Genomic DNA, 7,761 nt, shown 5'->3' with positions numbered 1-7,761 from the left:
CATTAACTAGTAGGGCAAAGAAAGCATTCCCTATGCAGGGACTCAGCATGAATAGCTCTGAAAAAGAAGCAAGCCTGTATTATCTGAGGGCCTCCCTTTCATAAACACGTTATCCACCTTTCTTTGGCCTTTATTGTACAATACTAACTAAGCCAAATGGTGAGCAGATTTAAGTTTTGTTATTAGTCACTTAAGCTTTTAATTTCCTCTTGTAAAGAGTTTTTAAAAGAGGCACTAAAAATATTAAAATCTTTTATGAAGGTTTCACATATCAATATACATCCCTGGTTTAACCTAATTCAGGAGCTCTCTTTTTTACATGCACTTCTAAAAGTACACTATTGTGGATTTGGAATGTTCCGTTGCAATTTTAAATTTTCCTTAGTAAGATCTGGCTATTGTTGTAAGCATTTTCTTCTTCCGGGGCATAATACTTATACATGTAAAGGTAGGCATAGCCAGAAGTCTGACTACTTAGTTATTGATAATTAAGGATCCAATTTTTACATTACATCTTGGCTTTGGTTCTCAGATCTCTTTGATCAACTTAGCCAATAATTTTACCCTATTTAATTGAGCAAGAAAAAGAAACAAAGGAGAGAGAATATAAAAATCTCCAAAATTTTTAAAAGCCTGTATCTATATCCATATTTATCGAATCTATCTATATCCTCGTTCTGTTAGTCTGGAGAACCTTGACTAATACAGTAGACTAGCCCCAGAACATTATATAGCCCAGAAGTGCTTGGCTGCCCATGTTTTCCTATCTGTTCATGCAGTGAGGTATGGGGGATGTATTAGTCAGGGTTCTCTAGAGACATAACTAATAGGATATATATATATATATCCTATATATATACACACACACATATATATCCTATATATATACACACATATATCCTATATATATACATATATCCTATATACACATATATATATCCTATATGTACATATATACACACATATATACATATATACACACACACATATATATACACACATATATGTGTGTGTATATATATATATGGGAGTTTAATGAGGAGTATTAACTTACACGATCACGGGGTCCCACAATAGGCCATCTGCAAGCTGAGAAGGAAGAAAGCCAGTCTGAGTCCCAAAGCTGAAGAAGTTGGAGTCCAATGTTGGAGGGCAGAAAGCATCCAACATGGGAGAAAGATGTGGGCTGGGAGGCTAGGCCAGTCTAGTCTTTTCGTGTTCTTCTGCCTGCTTATTATTCTGGCCATGTTGGCAGCTGATTAGATGGTACCCACCCAGATTAAGGATGGGTCTGCCTTTCCCAGTCCACTTACTCAAACGTTAATCTCCTTTGGCAACACCCTCACAGACACACCCAGGATCAATACTTTGCATCCTTCAATCCAATCAAGTTAACACTCAGTATTAACCATCACAGAGGAGCATAGAATCAACTACAGGGACTGAAATAACTTTGGCTATCAAATGTTCTATTTGATTAATACTTGTGACACTATAGAAGACAAGAGGCACAGAGTAGATATTATTTTACATCACTACCATAGAATGTTGTGTCTGAAAATGAGTCAAGCTCAATATTGAAGTGGACGTATACAAATGTACCCACAGGCCCCATAAGAAAGGGAACTGGGACATGCTGTGCATATGATGTGTTCAGAGAATCTTTGTTAGCATTGTCTTTGCATAAAAACACTTTTAATGACAAAATCATTGAGGGTACACTAAATTGTCCATTTGTCAATTTATTCTCCTGTGGGGAGAAAATGATATATAATAAATGTTCATTATAACTATTCTGTTCTCCCAAAAGCATTTTTCGGTGTCTGAATGCTATTTTGAGGACCAGACACTGGAGCCAATTTTCATACAGAGGTGCTATTTCTTAATACCTTTACTGCCTGATTAGAAGAAGAAATAAAAATTTTAGCCTTATTTAAAATAAGCCTGTAATGGTGATGATTAGGGAAATGCTGGCTAGCAATGGCTGGCAGAAGCACGTGGACATTATCTGGACATTTTCAGCCACGGGGCAGCATTTAGGGGCTAATGACCTGACATGGTTTGTTTCACTGCCTCTGGTGCAGGCAGAGATGGGGGAACCTGGGAAGGTGTAACTATTTGCACCCTGGGAAGAGGGAATGTAGGGACAACAAAAACATCTGTATTATTGTGATAAACAGCCATATGCCTTTTACACTTGTCAGTCAGTCATAAGTAGAAGGCTGACTTACTTGAGTGTTTTGGACTCTCCTTGGAGAGCAAGGTCAGCATGTCAAAGGTTTTGAAAGCTACACTAGATACCATGACAAATCCCAAAGGAGCTGTTTAATTATGTACACAGCTTGTTTTACACCGTGTCCCTCCATCTCGCCTTCAGCACTATTAACATTTGAGGCTGAATAATTCATTGTTGGGGGAGGCTTTGTGCATTGCAGGCTATTTAGCAGAATCCATGGCCTCTACCTGCTAGGTGCCAGTAGTGCCTGACCCCTAGTTATGACAACAGTGAAATGTCTGCAAACATTTCCAAATATCCACTGGGGGACAAAATTTCCCCCAGTTGGAAGCCACTGTTCTACAAAGTAAAAGCTTCGTCCCTTAGAGAACAGTAATTTTTATGATTTTTCTGAATTTGTTTTTTAATGGGATTTTAAAACATGTCAATCACCTAAGACTTCTACACATTTTGCCTTAACTTTTTGTAATACAAAAATTACTTTTAAAATTCTGTTTTAAACATTTTATTTGCTTAAAAGTTTGCTTGCCAATGGATTAAAGCAAGGCTCAACACATTTTTTCTCTAAAGGGCAAGAACTAAATATATTGATCTTTGCAGATCCAGTCTCCATTGCAGCTACTCAACTCTGATGTTATAACATGAAAGCAGCTGTAAGCTGGATAGTATGTAAAAGAATGAATATGGCTGTATTTCAGGGATTTTCTTTACAAAGCAGGCAGCTTTTCCCACTCCCTGCTTGGTTTGAGAATTAAAGTAAAACTTTAGAATCACCATATCTGGTGGGTAGTTTCTGTTAGTACATTCACAATAGAGAACAAAGAATAGACAGATTTAAGAACAAAGAACAGAGGAATTTAGACAGGAAAAATGCTTCCTAATTGTAAAATACAGTGTAGGAAGAAAAGGATTATTCATTAAATCACTACTCATGACATGCACTATGTGGATATTTTCATATAGAACCTCAACTGTGTATTATCCTCAAATTACATATAAAGATATTGGCTCAGAGATTTTAAGCAACTTGAATAAGATCATACAACTAATAAGTGACAGAGCCCAGACTCAAACCCGGGTGTTCTGACCTAATTCTAGTGTTCTTTTTTCCATGCCTCATTCTGCTCTATAGGAAAAGGACAATTGGTGTATGAGATGATCTTTCTTATAAAAACTCTGCTGAAAATAGTCTCCTCGGCCTGGATTTGTGATTTAGTAGTAATGCCATAAGGAGAGAGTTTCATAGTGGACTTTAACAGTTTTTATTGTAACTTTTCAAAGTCAGTTTCCTAAAGTTTCGTTAGAGCACTGAGAGGGTTTACTGGACAATGGGAGTTAAGATACGTGTGCAAGACTTCCAGAACAAGGTGGCTGCCTGGGTCTCAATCACTGATTCAATGAATTTTTATCAAGAACATGCAACATTCAGTGCCTTGTTCTAGGTGTTGGGACATTGTGGTGAACAAAGCTTATGAGACCCTTGCCCTCACAGTTTTACTTTCTAGTACAAAAGACAGCCAAACAAGTCAACCAAAAGGATCATTTAAAATAGTAATCAGTCTTCAGAAAATAAAATGTAGAGGGAGCATGTACCTGGTTGAGGGGAGGTATTAGTAGTAGGTAATATTAAATACTAATACTTTTGTCAGAGAAGGTATTGCTGAATATGGGACATTTCAAATGATACTAAAATGACCCAAAGAAATTAGCTATGCAAATTTCCTCTCAAACTATTCCCAGGTAGGAGGAGCAACCAGTACAAGGCTTTGTGGCAGGAACAAATGTTGATCTTAAAATGAAGCCTTGCTAATTGACAAGCTCCATCCATTGTTTCAGTCAGTTTTAGTATCTAATCCTTAAGTATATATGGGCAACCTAATATCAGCTATTATTTGAGGAAAGGTTGCAACATGAAAAAAAATACACACACATATAGAAGAAAATAATTCCAAATGGAATACGAGCTAATTCAGGGTATGACAGGGAGCATCACTTTATATCAGAGTAACTCTAATTAGTATCTCTAGAAAGATTAAGAAGATTATTGCATCCATAAACCAAGAACACGATGCTAAGTGAAGGATAAACAGAGAAAGAGATCCTGAAAATTACTGTACAAGAGCATAAACATCAGGAAGTATTCACTGGGGAGCCATCTTTGGATGGCTACCAGTTTGCCACATGGCCCCCAATGAGTCATGTCATTCCCAGGTGTAAAATGCACCCACCATGTCCCATTCTCAGATCTCATTCTAATATAGCATCAGGCTAAGGGTTGGATTTTAGGATCTTGTCTTTTAAATTAGGCCCAGGTGTGGATAAGGCTGAGTATGACTTCTCAGGGGAAGACATGTGAACTAAAGAGATGTTCTCTCCCCACTTTTCATCCACCACCAACATACAGTGATGAGACTGCAATGAAAGGACCACAGTAGACACTTCCCTTTAAAAAGAGAATGGAAAACCAGCAAGCACACAGCAGTCACTCCTTCATAACAAATCTGAACTCTAGATTTTCAGCAGGCACCTGTTGCCAGCTCCTGATAAATGCCCATTTCTGTTCCCTGGAAGTGGTTTTCCCCTCTTAGTTCTACCCTCAGAGCTTTTGGCTCCAGCTTCTGAGTCATTATTCCTTTTTTAATAAAAAATTTGTTTGTTTTCTTGGTTTGCTCCCTCTCGTCAGAATTTAGGGGCCCAAAGACCTTTTGGTTTGCTTTTTTTTTTTTCTTCTATTTCAAATGGCTTCTCTTCTTTCCTTTTCAGTTCAAAATTACATAAGTTCTTTTTAAAACTTTGAGGGTTTTCTTGTAATTCAAATTATAATTTATAGCATGAGACAAAAGCCATACCCACGTATCTCTGTAAGACAGGTCTCTCTCTATGTTGGATTAAGTAACTGCTATGGCAGGATATTATGAAACAGTATCTTTAGGATTTTAAAAGCCCTACATCTAGCTGAGGGGGCCTCTGAGGCACCATCTTCATTTTTTCTGAGATCTTAAAAAAAAGGATCTTGAGACATTTACCCTGAGATCACATTTTAAATGAAAAACACTGGGTTTGATATTCCCCCTAAGGCTCTTTCTTTCTTTTAGAGTATTTTGCCAGGGACCCAGAAAGTCTTGACATGCAAATGTTTATCTTGTTGAAAATTGAATAGTTCCTAATCTTTTTCTGTATCCGGATCTGATTAAGTACAGCTAAAGGAAAATTGCTGGCACTTTTAACATTATGCCTAGCAATCTCCTTAACCAAATATGCACTATTTATTAGATATATTTTCTATTTTCTATGTTACTACAGATGACAGTGCTGCCAAACTATTCGTCCTTGCATTCCAAGGGTCACCATTATTGCAGCCTTCTTGTCCTTGTAGTCTCCTTTAACAGTAAGGTTTGGGCCTTCTGGCCTCGAAATGTTGCCCATTACCAAAGCCAATGCTACATGTTTAGGTTTTTGTTAGAGCAGTTTATATTGTAAACAGAACTGTTCTCTAATAAATATGTTCTAAATTATGTTTTGATTATTTACTGCTTTCTAACAAACCATCCGAAAACTCAGTGGCTTAAAACAACAAGTATTTGTTATCTCCCATGGTTCTGGAAGTTGGCTGGACTTAGCTGGGTGGTGCTTGCCTTGGCTGTCTCGTGTGCTAACAGTCAGATGGCAGCTGATGTCACGTGGGACATCTGGGTATTTCCCCCACAAAGTAGTCCCAGGGCCTCTCTTTTCCACGTGGCCTTATCATGGGGCCTGTCCAAGTGGTCTTTTCAGCAGGATAGCTGATTTTGCATGCAGGTCAGAATTCCCAAATGCACAAAAAGCCTTCTTAAGGCTTACGCTTAGAACTGGCACATGTCACTTCTACGATAATCTGTGGGTTTAAGTTAGTCCCAACTGAGGCTGAATTCAATGCTGTAGGGAATTACATAAAAATGTGAATTCCTAGAGGCCTAGTTCATTGAGGGGCCATCTTTGGAGACCAGTTGTCATAGTATGTATCATTTAGTGTTGAGCTTCTTTTGCTGGAAGATATTGTGAAATCAATTTTCACAGTTCCTTGCAGTGGGAGTTGAGGGTCTTTTTTCTGCCATGCCATATTCCATTGTATGAATGTGTCACAATTTAATTATCCATTTTACTCTTGAGGTCATTTGGGCTGATTCTAATTTTCATCTGTTATGAACGATGCTTTCATGAACCTTTTGTGCCTGTCTTTTTAGTGCCCAGGTTAATACATATATTTGTTATAACTAAGCATGGAATTGCAGAGTCTATGACACATCTAAGTTCAACTTTGGAAGATAATGCCAAATAGTTTTCCAAAATAGTCTTAATTTTTAAAGATGCCACCAGCCTATGTTAAATTTTGCCTCCCTACAACTGACTCTGCATACAGCACCCAATATATTTTTAAAATATAAGCTCAGTTATGTCTCTACTCTGCTTAAGACCTCTGGGTGATTCATACAACACTAAAAATGAAGCCCACACTTCTTACTGTCGCCTACAAAGCCCTCCACAGTTTTGCCCCTCCTGCCTCAGCAGCACAGCTTCATACCACTTTCCTATTGAGTTACTGGGCTGCAGTTACACTGATCTTTCAGTTCAAGAAGCTGCCAAGCTCATATCCACCCAAGTTCTTTTCTCTAATTGTTTCTAACTTTGGAATGCTGTTCCACTTGACTTTTTATAAGTGGTTCTGTTTAAATTAAAACAAGAATTACTTACTGAGCAGCTATTAGATATTAGACATTGTATGTTATCAAGATACATTAATGAACAAAACAGACAAAAAATGCTGCCCTCTTGGGGCCTACAGTCATGTAGCAGTAGACTAAATAAACAAATTATATAATGTCTTAGAAGACAAAAGGAGTAAGTGTCAAAAAATTGGAGCAGGAATAGAAATACCGAGGGAAAGGGATGTTATAATTTTAAATACCAAGTACAGGATAGACTTCTTGGAGAATGTAACATTTGAACGAAGGCTTGGAAAAAGGGCAAGATTTAGTGTATGGATGCCTGAAGAAAGAACATCCCAGTAGGTGCCAGAGACTGCGCAAAGGCCCCAAGGTGAGAGCCTGTCTGTTCAGTGGAGATCGAGAAGGCCAGCATTGCTAAAGCAGAGTGATCAGAGATGACTTCAAAGTTGATGGACTTGAAAAAATTTAGAAAGATTATCAGGCTGTGATACGGAGGCAAGATTGGAAGCAGAGACGCAAGTTAGGAGGCCACCGCAGAATTCAGGGGAGAGATGATGTGGCTCATGCTAGGGTGGTAGCAGTGGAGCTGCTGCAAAGTGCCAGAAATTTTGTAATGTAGAGCCAAGACGGATTGTACATGAGGTGTCATAGAAACAGGGGATTCTGAGCAACTAGAAAGATGCAGTTGTTGCCAATTGAGATAAAGGCTATTGCAAGGGGAGTAATTTTAGGGCACGGGTCTGGGGGGTGTATCAAGAGATCAGTTAGTTACATTTTCAACTGAAATCTGTTAGAAATCCAAGTGGATAAATTGGATAG

This window comes from Symphalangus syndactylus, chromosome 3 (assembly GCF_028878055.3).
Source record: "Symphalangus syndactylus isolate Jambi chromosome 3, NHGRI_mSymSyn1-v2.1_pri, whole genome shotgun sequence".
Taxonomy (NCBI): domain Eukaryota; kingdom Metazoa; phylum Chordata; class Mammalia; order Primates; family Hylobatidae; genus Symphalangus; species Symphalangus syndactylus.
Note: the sequence above shows the minus strand (reverse complement) of the source record.